The following is a 17214-nucleotide window of genomic DNA, read 5'->3' as shown; positions in this document are numbered from 1 at the left end:
AACCTGATTGTTCTCTGCTATTGCCTCCTAATTCTCGCTAAAATTTACATCATTGAACTTTGACAGAACAAATAGCTAAACTGGTATCTTAGTCCTATGTAAACAAAGTAATTAACAGACAAAAAGAACTTTCACTTTTCAACTGATTGTCATGAGGCATGTGCTGACAGTCAAAGAAATAGATAAAGGAAACTATTAAACCATGAGGCTGTCAGCCCTGATTTCAGTATAAATCAGGACTGATTAGAATCAACATTCAGCACTTACTCATTCATCATGTACCGTATTTTATTAGAAGGGCTTAAGAAGGCTCTTTACACGTGGTTGTTGATCACTTGGTAGTGTACATGGACTGAACTGAATACAAAGGCAAACGAGTCCATAATAGAGTCACACAAAAGAAAATAACGGAAGAATATTCTATTAAACATTTTATCTTTCTTTGTTTCCAGCATAGCAACCTATAGAAAAATTGGCAGTGAGCGTGCTACATTTAGAAACATAAATGCAGCTCTGCAGAGAAATATCTTGATCCAATTACTCGGGCTTCTTTCAGAATAAAATTAAGTTGTCAAGCAGCAGACAAAGATCTAATTTCTCAGGAATAAGAGTCCAGGTGGAGTGATTTGTGTGATGGGTGGGTAGACAGAATACACAAAGCATCTTGATTTTAAATCGTTAGTTGCAATAGATTGACTTGTGCTGATGAGTATAATAATGGGAAGGTGTTAGTGCAAATTATTTTTAAAAATCTTGATTCTCCCAAGGCAAACAGTTTCTTTTTTCTCCCCCAAAAGACAGCAATACAGAGATGAGAAAACCAAACTGTGATAACTGCAGAGGTTAGAGGCCAGATTGTGACATTCCTCTGTGCATGCCACAGCATATCATTAGATGGAGAGAACTGAGAAAAGCATATTTCTTCATGGTATTGCTGAGCAGAAAATATATAAAGTGGCTAGAACTATAAACAGTTGCAGCATATACAGTGGCAGCTATTCACCCACAGAATAGAAAAACCAAGGGCCAGCAAATGGAGGTCTCAGCCCCACTGTGGAAAGGCAGTAAGGCGGAGATGAACAAAGAGGAATGAATTGTTTTTATTTTGTGTGTGAAAAATCAAAATATTTGCTTCTAGTGGTCAGTAATGGCTAAAGTATACTGTTTTCTAAATCTCCAGTAAAATACTCAGCAAGGGTCCAATGTTTGTACCTCATTCATTCCTAAACACACACACACACACACACACACACACACACCCCTCCCTTTTTGGTGCATGACGGTCACCTGTTGTAATCTCTGACAATGTCTTTGCAAGACTGAGGTGTTCTAATTGGATACAAAAGCAATCAGTGTAATGCGACATAGTTAACCTCCCAGAGGCCTATCAGTCTACTCAGCTGTGGCAGCTAGTAGGAAATTTAAGTAGTTTCAATAAATCATTCAAAGGCAGAAACTGCTAGCCGAAAGAGAATTTCAGGAAAAAAAATATCAGGTGATAAACATTCTAGCACTTTGCATATCAATCTATGATCTTTTAAACTTTACCCTAATTTCTGCCCCTCTTTAGTGTCTTCCATACAGTCGCGTTTTTCTAAAAGAACAAGCCTGAATTGGATTTTCCTAAATTTGAGTTTTTAATCCTGAAGGGCTTTCGTAATGTTTTCTTGGCTTGATATCAAACTTCTGATAATTTTTATTAATAAGGTCCGATGCTTAGTTAGCATCACATTCTCCCATGGTCCATATTAGGCATCTTTGTGCACATACATGCTGCACGCGCACACACACACACACACACTGAAAATTCAAAATGAGATGAGCATTATGGCATGGATGCCTGGCATTCACAGATCTGGCACTCCAGGTTTTTGCTTCTCTCAAAATAAAACTTCATAAGACCATAAGATCTTGTGATTTTTTATTTGTCGTCATTTAGTCACAAAGTCACGTCTGACTCTTTTGCAAGCTTATGGACTATAGCTTGCCAGGTTCATCTGTCCATGGAATTCTCCAGGCAAGAATACTGGAGTGGGTTGCCATGCCCTCCTCCTCCAGGGGATCTTCCTGACCCAGGCATTGAACTTATCTCTCTTACATAGTCTTCTGCATTGACAGGCAGATTCTTTACCACTAGCGCCACCTAGGAAGCCCAACAATTCTTACTGAATTTCAAGTCATCTGTTTTCCAGATAGAATCCACATCTCAAAACATTTCTTTAACTGGCTTTTTTTTTTCTCTGTCTGTTCTCTTTCTAGAATCCCACAGTGACACACTGGCAGAATTCTTCAGGGCCTCATAGAGATGTTTCTAACTCCTTGATGCCCATGATCTTTGAGTACCACCCACACACAGAAAGCAGTGAACTGGAGGGACTAGAAGCCAGCAGGTAGAAGCCAGCTAACCCTGGTCTGGCAGTTGGGAAGGCATGAGTGCAGCAAGGACACCCTAAGAGGCTCGAGCAGATAACTTCTATGATCGGCAGAGCTGTACGGTCTCTATCCCTTGCAGTCAGTCACAAGAAAAGAAACAGCCCAGATTTTTGGACCTATAAAATAGCAACAGCCGACTCACAACATGAAGGTGAAAGGCATCTATGGATAAACAACAACAAGAAATAGAATTTATTTAAGGCCAAAAAACAGAATGCTTACTAGAGAAGGAAAATCAATTTGGAAAAACAAAAATTTGTAGCTTCCATTGAAATAGAACCCACAGAAGAGATGAACAAAATCTTTAGGCAAAAAGTATTAATAATAAGGGACCTCAAGGAGATAGAATTAGAGCTCCTAAAAGACTTTCTAGAACTATTGAATAGGGCTTCTGCTTTTGAAAAAGTTAAATTTAAAAAATGAAAAATAAAAGAATGATATATGCCAGTTGACTATTTAGGGTTCTTGAGTATTAAGGGAAAGTAATATGTCATAACAAAAAGCTAAGCTCCACAGAACTAGAATTTATGAGGGAGACGACATGAGACAAATCAGGGGACTTCATGAGCATATTACGAGAGTGCTTCAAAGAACAGAAGAGACCAGATGGAAAGTGGATTATTAGACAAAGGGTTTTTTTTTTTAATAAGTGGTTCTGAATTGTACAGTCTTCAGATCAAAAGAATTCACTATGCTATAGGTAGCACTGATGAATACAACACACACACACACACACACACACACACACCCCTAGACGTGTGATAGCTTCTGAAATGCAAGGAGAAATTTTTTCAACTTTCAGAGAGAAAATTACAAAAGAAAGATAGAAGATACCCTTTCCAAATCATTTACCAGATTTAAGTCTACATTGACTATGGCAGAATGACTGGGATTTTGTAAAAAAGAATTGCTGAAATAAAAAGACATAATTTAAGAGAGAGTCTTGTAATAGCATGATGCTAAAAAAAAAAAAAAAAAAAAAAAAACCTAAATTGTTTTAACTGAGGATTTGAAGCAGGGGTGGAAGGAAGTAGGAAACTAAATATTTTCTAACAATTTCATTTCTACATGAAGTGTGAAGAGAGAGCAAGTGAAACATCTTGGGAAAAGAGTATTTAACACTCCTAAAATATTCTAAAACTGTAAGTTAAATTTTGATTGGTAAAGACTGGAAGGGAACCAAATCAGAATAAAATTCTAAATTAATAAAATAAAGGGGAACAGAGAACTTCCTCAAGGCAACAAAAAGTAGAGTAAGACAAAAAGAGGGAAAGGTATTGGAAAAGATGCTATAGCAAAATTTAAGGAATAAAACTTCTGCTATGTTATTAAAATAAATGTGAAGAAATGTTGAAAAATAAAGAACCACTTTACTTAAGGAAATCAAAGGAAGAAATAAAGCAAAAAAGAATTAATCATAATAAATAGTATAAGTTGTGAAAGTAATTAAAATAGAATACAAAGGGAATGGGGTTTCCAAGGTACCGCTAATGGTAAAGAATCTGCTTGCCAATACAGGAGGCTTGAGAGACACAGGTTCAATTCCTGGCTCAGGAAGATCCCCTGGAGGAGGGCATGGCAACCCACTCCAGGATTCTTGCCTGGAAAATTCCATGGACAGAGGAGCCTGCCGGGCTACAGTCCATAGTGTTGCAAAGAGCAGGACACGATTGAAACGACTTAGCATGCATGCACAAAGGAAATCCTGAAAGAATGATAAAAGCAAACTCTAGTTTTTTTTGATGACTACTTAAATAGATAAGCAACCTGAATAAGGAGATAAGAAATCTTCAGTTCAATTCAGTTCAGTCACTCAGTTGTGTCTGACTCTTTGCGACCCCATGAATCGCAGCACGCCAGGCCTCCCTGTCCATCACCAACTTCCAGAGTTCACTCAAACTCACCTCCTTCGAGTCAATGATGCCATCCAGCCATCTCATCCTTTGTCGTCCCCTTCTCCTCCTGCCCCCAATCCCTCCCAGAATCAGGGTCTTTTCCAATGAGTCAACTCTTCACATGAGGTAGCCAAAATATTAGTTTCAGCTTTAGCATCAGTCCTTCCAAAGAACACCCAGGACTGATCTCCTTTAGAATGGACTGGTTGGATCTCCTTGCAGTTCAAGGGACTCTCAAGAGTCTTCTCCAACACTACAGTTCAAAAGCATCAACTCTTCGGCCCTCAGCTTTCTTCACAGTCCAACTCTCACATCCATACATGACCACTGGAAAAACCATAGCCTTGACTAGACAGACCTTTGTTGGCAAAGTAATGTCTCTGCTTTTCAATATGCTATCTAGGTTGGTCATAACTTTCCTTCCAAGGAGGAAGCGTCTTTTAATTTCATGGATGCAGTCACCATCTGCAGTGATTTTGGAGCCCCCCAAAATAAAATCTGACACTGTTTCCACTGTTTCCCCATCTATTTCCCATGAAATGATGGGACCGTATGCCATGATCTTCCTTTTCTGAATGTTGAGCTTTAAGCCAACTTTTCCACTCTCCTCTTTCACTGTCATCAAGAGGCTTTTTAGTTCCTCTTCACTTTCTGCCATAAGAGTGGTGTCATCTGCATATCTTAGGAGAATAATATTAAAGAATATACATGTAAATATGGTAGCAATTAAAAGAATTACAAGATAATGTAATACACAACTTCCCAGAAACATATTTATACAGCTAGAACGGTGCTGCCTAATAGAATTTGTGAAATGATGGAGACGTTCTTTTTTCCCATGGTCCCCATAGCAGTCACATGTGGCTGAGAAGCACTTGCACTATGGCTAGTATGTTTGGGGAACTTTTTTTTTCCCATGAGATTCTCTAGGCAAGAATACTGGAGTGGGTTGCCATGCCCTCCTCCAGGGGATCTTCCTGAACCAGGGATCCAACTCAAGTCTCGTAAGTCTCCTGCATTGGCAGGTGGGTTCTTTACCACTAGTACTACCTGGGAAGTCCAACTGGCAGCTACTTACTGCTAAATTAGTGTCTGCTATATTCTGTTGTGTTGTTGTTAAGATATGGTTGGCGTCATGCAGTGGGCTAGCATCTGAGTCAGAAACAATCAACCCAGCACTCTTCCCAGGAGACCCTTTGCCAACTCACATTGGGACGTTCACAAACTGAACTCTCCAGGCTGAAGACAAATCTAAGCACAAGATGAATGGTAAAAGATTCTTACAAAGGTGAGAGAGTGATATTAAAACATGAAGTCAGGTGAAATTTTAAAAATTTGAAATCTAAAATGTTTAGAAAGTAGAACTGTGAGCCATGACTCTCACAGCTCCCTGCGTGCCTGCCTTCAGAATGGTTTCCTTGACCTTATTCCCCATCCTAATCTCCTGCTTCTTATCTGCAGTGCATTAAAATCTTAATTAAGTTAAAATTGTTGCTAAAACAGAAGTTAATACCATTTTGTGTGTATGCGTGCTCAGTTGTGTTTGACTCTGCAATCCCATCGACTGTAGCCCATCCAGGCTTCTCTGTCCATGGAATTTTCCAGGCAAAAATACTGAAGCAAGTTGCATTTCCTACTCCAGGGGATCTTCCTGACTCAGGGATCAAACCCACATCTCCTGCCTCCCCTGCAGGGTACGTGGATCCTTTACCACTGAGCCACCTGGGAAGCCTGATGACAGAGACAAAGATAACCTAATATGAAAAAATGTAACACCTTGGTTTAAGATGTCTTTGACACACCTCTTTTGGAGCTACTGAACTGTTTACCATATGATTTTTATTTATTTATTATTGTGGGGTTTTTGGTTTGTTTTTTCTTGGGGGGGGGGCGCGGTGCAGGGGCTTATATTTCAGATAGTTGCAGTAATTTGGGATCTCCTGGTAATTGAAATACAGCTAAAAAACATTTTTCCTGCAAGTCAGCAACCAACCTCCCTCACTCTGAACATATAATGATCTTTCTCCCAACCCTTTTAGTCACCAAATCTCAATCTTTAAATCTCTTTCACAGTGTCGTCTCCATTTCTATCACCATTGATATCACTTCATAACAGGATTGCCATCCACACCTACTGTTTTGATTTTTTGATTTCTCACCAATTTATCCTATACCGACATGAACAAGAAACTTCCTTATCTCAACATAATCTGGCTTCTCTTTCAAATTTTGAAATGCTCAAAATCTGGGACCATGTTACATTCGGGTTTATTTATATATCCAGTTTTTAATTATGTGCCCAATACACCCCAATTGTGGGGTGAAGTGGGATCTTACATTTAAATTTTACTTTCAGGGCTAAGACTGCTGTCATTAAGTTAAATGCTTTTACTTTACAAAGATTAGCTTATAAGCTCTTTTGAGTGTGATGGGTTTGTTCAGGAATCAGAGGCTTTCTTTGTTTTTGTCCATTCAACCTTCTCAAATGTCTACTGCATATGCTAAGAGGAAAATCTAAATCTCTGTATGGTCACGTGTGAGTACTTGAAAATCTGCTTCCCCAACTGTTAGAGATGAAAAGACTCCATGTAGAAAAAAAGTATCAAGAAGAGAATGTCATCTTAATATTCAGTTCAGTTCAGTTCAGTCGCTCAGTAGTATCCGACTCTGCAGCCCCATGAATTGCAGCACGCCAGGCCTCCCTGTCCATCACCAACTCCCAGAGTTCACCCAAACTCATGTCCATCGAGTCAGTGATGCCATCCAACCATCTCATCCTCTGTCATCACCTTCTCCTCCTGCCCCCAACCCTTTCCAGCATCAGAGTCTTTTCCAATGAGCCAACTCTTCGCATGAGGTGGCCAAAGTATTGGAATTTCAGCTTTAGCATCAGTCCTTCCAAAGAACACCCAGGACTGATCTCCTTTAGAATGGACTGGTTGGATCTCCTTGCAGTCCAAGGAACTCTCAAGAGTCTTCTCCACCACCACAGTTCAAAAGCATCAATTCTTCGGCCCTCAGCTATTAGAAGTATTGACTTTGATGAATAATTTAGGTTCAAAAGAAAAGTATTACCAGTGAGTCATTTCTTTGGGAGAACAACAGATGGCAGCAAAGGGGGCTAATATTGGCATTCGAATTTTTTACAATAATTAAAACTGAAAATTGCTTTTTATAGACTATTGTGAATCTTTTTTAAAAATTAACAGAAATTTCAAAATTTAGTATGAGCTTCTGTTTAGTAATTATATTATAAAGCATTCAACTTCTGAAGAAAATAGTCTTTCTAGGATAAATGGACAGAAATGTGGACCTTTAAGAGCTCTGTTGGAACTCTCACTTGGAAAGTGACTTTTTGGTAGATCTAAAAAGTAGAAAAATAAACCAACTGAACAGATGCTTTGCTTGCAAAAAGATGCTTATGAGACCTCGCTCTTACATTGGCCAAATTTTATCTTCCTGGTAAGCAATCTGTCCATCACAGCAACATCTCAGTTTTTAAATCATCAAATTTAATCTATCATATGGTTTGGTGTATTTTTTTTAATTCAGAACTAAAATTTTTTGACAGAAAATGTTAAATTTGAAAAAAAGAAAGCATTAAAGTTTTATAACAGGCACTAGAATTTATCTATTCTTGGAAACTGAAGAGAACCATGGCCATTATCCTAATAATTTCAGAGGTTAAAGGTGCACCTTCACATGAATTATCTGGATAGTTAACTTAATTTTTTATTTTTCTCTTTATGTGATTGTGGCAGTGACAGCAACTGTTTCTCTTACAGAAATCCTTCCCTCCGCCCCCCACATGTTCTCTTATTTGCAGAGAAGTCTAAGATCAGAGACAGAGAAGACAATGGCATCCCACTCCAGTACTCTTGCTTGGAGAATCCCATGGATGAAGGAGCCTGGTGGGCTGCAGTCCATGGAGTCGCTGAGAGTTGGACACGACTGAGCGACTTCACTTTCACTTTTCACTTTCATGCATTGGAGAAGGAAATGGCAACCCACTCCAGTGTTCTTGCCTGGAGAATCCCAGGGATGGCGGAGCCTGACGGGCTGGCATCTTTGGGGTCGCACAGAGTCGGACACAACTGAAGCGACTTAGCAGCAGCAGAAGATCAGAGAGAGGAAAAGAGCCAAGATCCTCTTTGTTCCCAAAGTGAAATAGAATATAATGAATAATCATATCAAATCTCTAAAGTAACTCCAGATGTACCCAAACTGATGAAAGTAAACAGTACACATATTTAATTCAACATTAAATTCAGCTCAACATTCAGAAAACGAAGATCATGGCATCTGGTCCCATCACTTCATGGGAAATAGATAGGGAAACAGTGGAAACAGTGTCAGACTTTATTTTTTTGGGCTCCAAAATCACTGCAGATGGTGACTGCAGCCATGAAATTAAAAGATGCTTACTCCTTGGAAGAAAAGTTATGACCAACCTAGTTGGCATATTGAAAAGCAGAGACATTACTTTGCCAACAAATGTTCGTCTAGTCAAGGCTATGGTTTTTCCTGTGGTCATGTATGGATGTGAGAGTTGGACTGTGAAGAAGGCTGAGCACCGAAGAATTGATGCTTTTGAACTGTGGTGTTGGAGAAGACTCTTGAGAGTCCCTTGGACTGCAAGGAGATCCAACCAGTCCATTCTGAAGGAGATCAGCCCTGGGATTTCTTTGGAAGGAATGATGCTAAAGCTGAAACTCCAGTACTTTGGCCACCTCATGCGAAGAGTTGACTCATTGGAAAAGACTCTGATGCTGGGAGGGATTGGGGGCAGGAGGAGAAGGGGCCGACAGAGGATGAGATGGCTGGTTGGCATCACTGACTCTATGGACGTGAGTCTGGGTGAACTCTGGGAGTTGGTGATGGACAGGGAGGCCTGGTGTGCTGCAATTCATGGGGTGGCAAAGAGTCGGACATGACTGAGTGACTTAACTGAACTGAACTGAACTGAAGACTTCCAGGACATTTTCAAATGTAAAGTTCTTTTCTATTTTCTTTAAAGGCAACAATCTGTGCTTTCAGAAATATGTTGCTGGGATGGCTTACAAATACTTTTTTTTTAAGCAAAAAATGGGGGAAAAGTTTGCCAGATAATAAAGGTAATTTCAGGAGAAGAGTAGATTCACATAATGGTCTTTTGTTTTTGCTTGTTTTATCGGAGTATAATTGCTTTACAGTATTGTGTTAGTTTCTGCTATACAACAATGTGAATCAGCTGTATGTTTACATCTATCTCCTTCCTCTTGAGCCTCCCACCCTCACCTCCCCTATCCCAGACCTCTAGGTCATCACAGAGCACTGAGCTGGGCTCCCTGTGTTACACAGCTGCTTCCCACTAGCTCTCTATTTTGCACATGGTGAGTATATACATCAATGCTACTCTTTCAATTTGTCTCTCGCCCTCTCCTGCTGCTGTGTCCACAAGTCCACATCTCTATTCCTGCTCTATAAATACGTAGCCAAGATGTCCATCTCATTATGCTTTAAAATAAGCAGTCAGGTATTCATGTCCCCAGCTTTCCTTCCAACACCTCCTCCCTCACTCCTGGCAACGCCCCCTCCACCAGCTCAGGCCCCTGTGCTTTCTTATCCTTCTGTCCTCTACTCTTAAAAGCTTACTTTCAGATGTCACATTCACTTTAAATAATAATACGTAACTTATAACAGGGGTCAAAGCTGTAGGTTATAGTTCTACTAAGTAAAATGTAAGGCCCCCAACTATCAAAGACAGTGGGGCTTAAAAGGCATGAAGGAGGAGTTACAGTCATGGGACTAAAAGCCATCTGTATAGTGGCTCCTTCCTCTGTTTCCAGGCATAATTTGCTAAAACCACAGTGGCCCCACACAACTAAAATCGCTGCAGGAATGGCTACGCAGTTGGCCTTCCAGGCAAATAACCTCTATATCACTGTAATACATAGGTATGGCCAATACAACCAGAAATTGTATAATTCATTTAAAATGATCGGAAAGGCCAAATACTAGAACGTGTTGCCATTCCCTTCTCCAGGGGATCTTCGCAACCTCTGGGATGGAACCCAAGTCTTCTCCTGCATTGCAGACTGACTCTACTGTCTGAGCCACCAGGGAAGCTCCAGTCTGAAGGGCACAGTTTCTCAAACAGGAAGTTAGATCTTCTGTAATTAGCTAGTCTTTAAGAAATAAGATCAACACCTACACTTATTTCTTGGAGAAGTGTTTGTTTCTATTCACACAGCAAGGCTCATTCCCAACTGGAGGAAGCCCTAAAGTCAAAATGTGACTTAATAGCAAGGGAAAGAGCAAGATCAGAAAAAACAATGAAAAGGCAATCCTCACAAAGGAAGAAAGAAAGAGAGTCATGATAAAAGAATTTTGTTTTCAGAGCAGGAAGAATCAAGCACACCAGCAAAAACATGTGGAAAATATGTCCCCTGGTCAGGCCACTCTTGGCAACTGAATGATAAGTGTGGATGTTGGGTCAATATCAAGCCCCTTGATCACCAGGGCTGCCAAACAGGAAGCAAAGGAAGCATCTGAGTCGGTTTCCAAAAAAAGACAACAATGTGTATGTCCTCACCGTGTTCGGTTATCTCTAAATGAGCATAAATCTGGTGCCACTTGGATTGCCACCAAAATAAGGTGATGATCTGGAGATGGGTTCATTCTGCTTTATATTCTCTTTTAACTCTTGTGGGAAAGAGAAGCTGTTAGAACACAGTTAGATCACTGAAAACAAGAGCAGAGGGACCCTGATGACACACAGCTTACCTCACAGATTTAGGATAAGGAAGTGTCAAAGTACATTAAAATCTGTGAAGAAAGCACAATTTGTGAGCTAGAAATTAAACCACAGTGTTGGGACATCTTTCAGCTCAGCTCAGTGCAACTAATCAATCACATTATTGCACAGATCCAGTCAATAGCAGGAAAGCTTCAATTGCATGGGCATGAGCCAACCTCTCTTTGATGTCCACATAATGAAAGTAAATATAATTATGGAAATGGGTCCTCATAGGCTAAGTGTTGCTCTTGGTTTGGGGTACCAGATATCCTCCAACCCTTCCAAATAGCTGAGACTGCCTAGGATTTCTGGCTAGAAGAAAATTTGCTTAATTCATGGACTGTTAGAAAATGCAACTAAGATAACAATTGAAAATGATTATGTTTATTATGTGACAGATACTAAATTAAGTCTGTCATGTAAATTATTTATATGATTCTCATGTAAGCCAATGGAATAGACCCTGAAGATTCATAATTACTGACCAAAACCCCCAGGGAAAAATAAGTCCTGAAAATTCAAATATTTGGGATTAGAGAAAGGCAATAGGATACTGATAGCTTATGGTGAACGATGTCGGATTCGTGATCTCTGAAGATTTAGCTTCAGGACCAGGGACCAGGCTTGCTCACTCAAGAGTTTTTGTGTAGCAGAGTTTTATTAAAGTAAGAAAAGGGACAGAGAACGCTTCTGACATAGACATCAGAAGTGGGATGGAGAGCGCTCCTCTCACTAGTGTTAGCAAGAGAGTTATATACTTTTTAAATTAGATATTACAATAAATCAAAATAATGTCTCAAGGTTATAAAGATCTTACTAGACCCACTCCTATAATTTACATTTTAAGGTAACAGGATTAGGCAGAAGGTTTTCAGGAAGGAGAAACTGTCCTCAAGCAGGATACATTGTTATATAATCCTTAGTACAGAGTTTAAACTGAGTTGTTGTGTAACCATCAGTTCTGGGCTTAAAGAAAAAAATGTTTTATGTGACTCCTTAGTACAGAGTTTAAACTGAGTTGTTTGCTGTGTAATCATCAGTTCTGGGCTTAAAGAAAAATATTTTTATGTGACTAAGACTAAGGAATGTAGAGGGGGAAAAAAAAGATGTTTGTCTTTTCCTCCTCCTTGAGAATTCCAGACCCCTATCTTCTCCTTGAATGCCCCAGACCCCTTTCTCCTCTTCCCCTGACTTATCAACCTGCCTAGGAATTGATTCTCTCGATACATGTCATATATTTTGTAACCCTTCTAAAAGATCTTACAGCAGGACACTGTGATCAGACAATAATATTTCTAAATGTATAAATATTTTCACTAAAGTGGGATAAACAAAGATGGTAAACAGGTAATGGAATGGTTTGCAACCAAATTAAATTATTCTAAATCTTAAAAACTTTTCTTTTTAGAAATTTTGGCTTTTAAAATTATATAGAAAGATTTTGGACTCAGTTTCCTCTATTATTTATATCCAGTATTAGTGTGGTACATTTGTCATAGTTAATGAACTAATGTTGAGGTTATTGTATTACCATTTACTAAAGTTTATCCTTTATTCAAATTTTCCTAGTTTTTACCTAATATCTTTTTTTTTCTTTTCCAGCATGTCACAATCCATGCAGTTGTCATGTCTCCTTAGTCTCCTCTTGGATGTGACAGTTCGTCATATTTTTCTTGTCTTTGACAACCTTGAGTTTTGAGGAATACTGATTAGGCAGCCTATAGAATGTCCCTCGGTTGGCATTTGTCTGATGTATTTCTCAGAATTAGATTGGGGCAATGATTTTAGGGGAAGAACACAGATGTAAAGTAGTATTATTATCACATCATGCATTGGGTACACATTACATTATGACCCATCACCATGGATGCTAACCTTGATTATCTGACTGAAGTGATCTTGTAACATTTTTATTCTCTACAATTATGCTTTCCACATTTCCCTCTTTAAATATGGTACTACTTAGAGAGAAATCACTGTACCAAATCTACAAAGAAGGACTGGAGAGTAGAATACCCCTTCATCAATGGTGGTATATCTACATAAATTATTTAGATTATATCTGCACAGATTTGTCTAATCACTCCCATTTTTTCATTTTTTCAGTCACTTACAGAACCATGAAAATTTATTTTATACTTTGGATAATAATCTAACATTATGTTATTTATTTTGTTCAAATCATTTCCTCTTGAGTCTTTGGGAGCTCCATCAGTTAATCCACTTTGTAATCGGTTGGCCCAAAGTTTCTTTGTTTTTTGTCTTTTCCCCATAAGATGGCTCTAATAGTGCTTAGTAGTTGTCTTTAACTTCATTCAAAACATTTTTTTTAAGATTGTATTGTGACAGCTGTCATATCAGCATACATTAAAAAAAACTTATCAAAATTGGAAAAATTTTGTGTAGCCATTTTAATAGTGAAGATAGAAGGAAAAAAGCAACATTTTCAGCATATTAGGCCTTATTATTTCAAGAAAGGTAAAAGCAGAACTGAAATGCAAAGTAAAGATTTGTGCAGTGCATGAAGGTGCTGTGACCAATCAAATGTGTCAAAAGTGGTTTGCAAAGTTTCGTGCTATAGATTTCTTGCTGAAAGATGCTCCATGGTCAGGTAGACCAGTTGATAGCAATCAAATCATGACATTAATTGAGAATAATCAATGTTATACCACATGGGAGACAGCAGAGGGTATGCCTATGGCTGGTTCATGATAATGTATGGTGGATAACAGCACAATATTGTAAAGCAAATAGCTTGCAATAAAAGATTTTTTTGTAAGACATACTCAGAATATCCAGGTCAAGCACTGAAAATCATCCACACTAGCTAGGTTATATTAATCACTTTGATGTTTGGGTTCTGCATAAGTTAAGCAAAAAAAAAACCCAAAAACACCCTTCTTGACTATATTTCCACATGTAATTCTCTACTTAAATGTAACAAAAACACTACATTTTTAAAACAAAGTGCAATAGTGGTGAAAAGTAGATACTCTATCATATGTGGAACAGAAGTGATTGTGGAGCAAGGGAAATGAGCCATCACCAACCACACCAAAGGCCAGACTTCAAAGAAGTTGATGTTGTGTCTACAGTGGGATTGGAAGGGATTCCTCTATTATGAGCTCTTTCTAGAAAGCAAAATGGTTAATTCCAACACCTACTGTTCTCAATTAGACTAACTGAAAGCAGCATTCAACAAAAAGCACCAGAATTAGCCAACAGAAAATGCACAATATTCCATCAGGATAATGCAAGACCCCATGTTTCTTTGATGACCAGGCAAAAACTGTTAAAACTCAGTTGGGAAGTTCTGATTCATCCACTCTATTGACCAGACATTGCATCTTTGAATTTCTATTTGTTTCAGTCTTTACAAAATTCTTTTAATAGAAAAAATAGCCATTTCCCTGGGTGACTATAAAGAGCACCTGAAGCAGTTCTTTGCTCAAAGATATAAAACGTTTTGGGAAGATGGAATTATGAAGTTGACTGAACAATGGCAGAAACTACTGGAACAAAACAGTAAATACATTGTTTAATGAGGTTCTTGGTGAAAATGAAAAATGGTCTTTTTTTAATATATATACTTTACTGAAGTATAGTTGACTAAAAAAAGGTCTTATTTTCACTTAAAAACAGAATTTTTGGTCAACCCAATATACTCCCTGCCTCAGCCCTAGAACTGGTCATTTCTCCAATGATTTCTGGTTCCTTTATTGAAGAATGGTATTAGAAACCAAGATCTGTATATTAGCTGTGCTTGTTGTTACTGAAGAGTTTTCTTAGGCCCTGGGAGATCACAGAGTATGGAAAGATGTGTATATACTTGTCCATGTATATACACACATCTATAATTTTTCCTAAATACAACTATCTGTATCTATATTCATCTAAACATGAATCCATACTGATGTCTCCAACTCTAATCCTTTACCACATGGATCAGTCTAGCCTTTTCCCTTGCATATCTATAAACTCCCACTTCGAAGTGGGAAACACCATGCATTTACTTGTTTGTTCAGTTCCAGTATACATAAATAGTGCTTTCAGAATTGTTCATCTGCATCCTCATAGAAAACAGCTTTATCAACCGTAACACAGTGCTTCTCTATAGTTCCTTTGTCTTTGCTCATGGTTTCCACTGATCCCCCAAGTTACTTAGGGCAATATCTATTCCTCCTTTCCATTCAGTGAGGGTATGACATATACTTCTAATACAGTTAGAGTCTTGTGTCACATTTTTCATTCTATCTCAGGACACCTCCAACTTCCTGAATGATTTTTCTTTGAATGTGTTCAGGTCCACACTTTGTGCCAAAATGCTCCCTGCTTTTTGACAAATGTAGAGTGCCATGTATCCACCACTACAGATCACAAAGAATAGTGTCACCACTCTAAATAATCCTGTGGGCTTGACTTACTCAGCCCCTTCCCCAAACTCCTGCAACAACTCATCTATTTACTGCATCTACAATTTTGCCTGTTCTCAAATGTCATATAAATGGATTCATAAGTAATGAAACATTTGTCTGTGTAGGCTTGCTTCTTTGACTTTGTCAAAAGTTCATAAATAACAGAAATAAAACCAATGAATCACCAAAGTAGTTTAAGTTTATTTTGTACACACCATAAAGACTGTTCATGGACCAGGACCACAGAAACCAAACACGGAATGAGGCTCTCCACTCCAGAATTCTTGCTCGAAGAATCTCATGGACGGAAGAGCCTGGTAGGTTACTACAGTTCATGAGGTCACAAAGAGTTGGACACGACTGAAGGGACTTAGCACACATGCATGCAGATTTCCTCCTTTGAGAACGGCTTGCAGATCTTTCAACTGTAATCCAGTCTGCTCTACCAGAGCACTCTTAGAGTGGTGGTAAGATGTAGAGGAGAAGGAGCTTTCCATAATCCTCCAATCAAGTCAGGCTTTTAAAATCCTATATTTCAGGGCTGTGACTTTCAGTCACAATTTCCCCAATAGTTTAGATTTTCTCTCCCTTACCAGTTTCACAGGTTAAAAAAATGAAAGCAAAACTGTTGGACTAATTTTGCCTAAAATCACGAAACCCTTGAATCTGAACGGAAGCTGTTATATTCAGGTTCTGCTCTCCTGATTTCAATGCTCTACTGGTTTCCTGAAGCTCAAACTACCAGAGTATCCCCAGCTTATATTAAAAGCATGTGTTTTGGTAAAGGCATGTCTACGGTCAAGGGACATCTGAAGGGAATGCTCTGATGCTTTTCCCTTTCAGCCCTTTATTTCCCCACCGATGTTAAATGAAGTATATTGTCTTTTAAAGATCACCTTACAAGATGCATGTGTGCATGCTAAGTCACTTCAGTTGTGCCCAACTCTGTGTGACACTATAGACTGCAGCCCGCCAGGCCACTCTGTCCATGGGATTCTCCAGGCGAGAATACTGGAGTGGGTTGCCATGCCCTTCTCCAGGGATCTTCCCAACCCAGGGATTGAACCTGGGTCTCCTGCATTGGAGGCAGATCCTTTATAACTAGCACCACAAGGGAAGCCTGGATACATACTCTGATATCTAGAATCCAGATGTAACACTAAACCCTCATCATTTGTGTGGATTTAAACAATTTACCTAACATCTGTACTCTCAGTTTACTCGGCTGTTAGATGAATAAAATAATGACATGAAATTTAAAGTTTTCTGAGAGAAATAAATGAGATAGCATAGGGGTTGGGCTTCACACAATGTTGGCATAGATTAGGTGCTCAGTAACTATTAACTATCATCATTTTAAGCAATCTTTAAATACCACAGATGTATATACTGTATCTTAAGAGAACTGAATATGCAGAATAAAGGAGAAATAAAAGTTACTTCAAGTAGGCATTTGAGAATTTGTGAGGAGATATTTTTATTTTTACAGTGACTAGGAACTTCTGTTGTTGAGCATTCTGGGGCCACCTTTTCCCCTTAAACTATCTCTTTTCAGAGTTTAAGGGCAATAGCAAAATGTCTCATGAAAATTGCCTCCTGGAAGCCCACGTCACCATTGTTTGATCACGCATGCCCAAACCTGTCTTGGCACCAAGCATATATTCAGTCTGCTGTGCCCTTTGGTTGCATGTAT

The sequence above is a fragment of the Bos taurus genome, chromosome 14 (assembly GCF_002263795.3).
Source record: "Bos taurus isolate L1 Dominette 01449 registration number 42190680 breed Hereford chromosome 14, ARS-UCD2.0, whole genome shotgun sequence".
Classification (NCBI taxonomy): domain Eukaryota; kingdom Metazoa; phylum Chordata; class Mammalia; order Artiodactyla; family Bovidae; genus Bos; species Bos taurus.
This window is presented reverse-complemented; position numbering follows the sequence as displayed.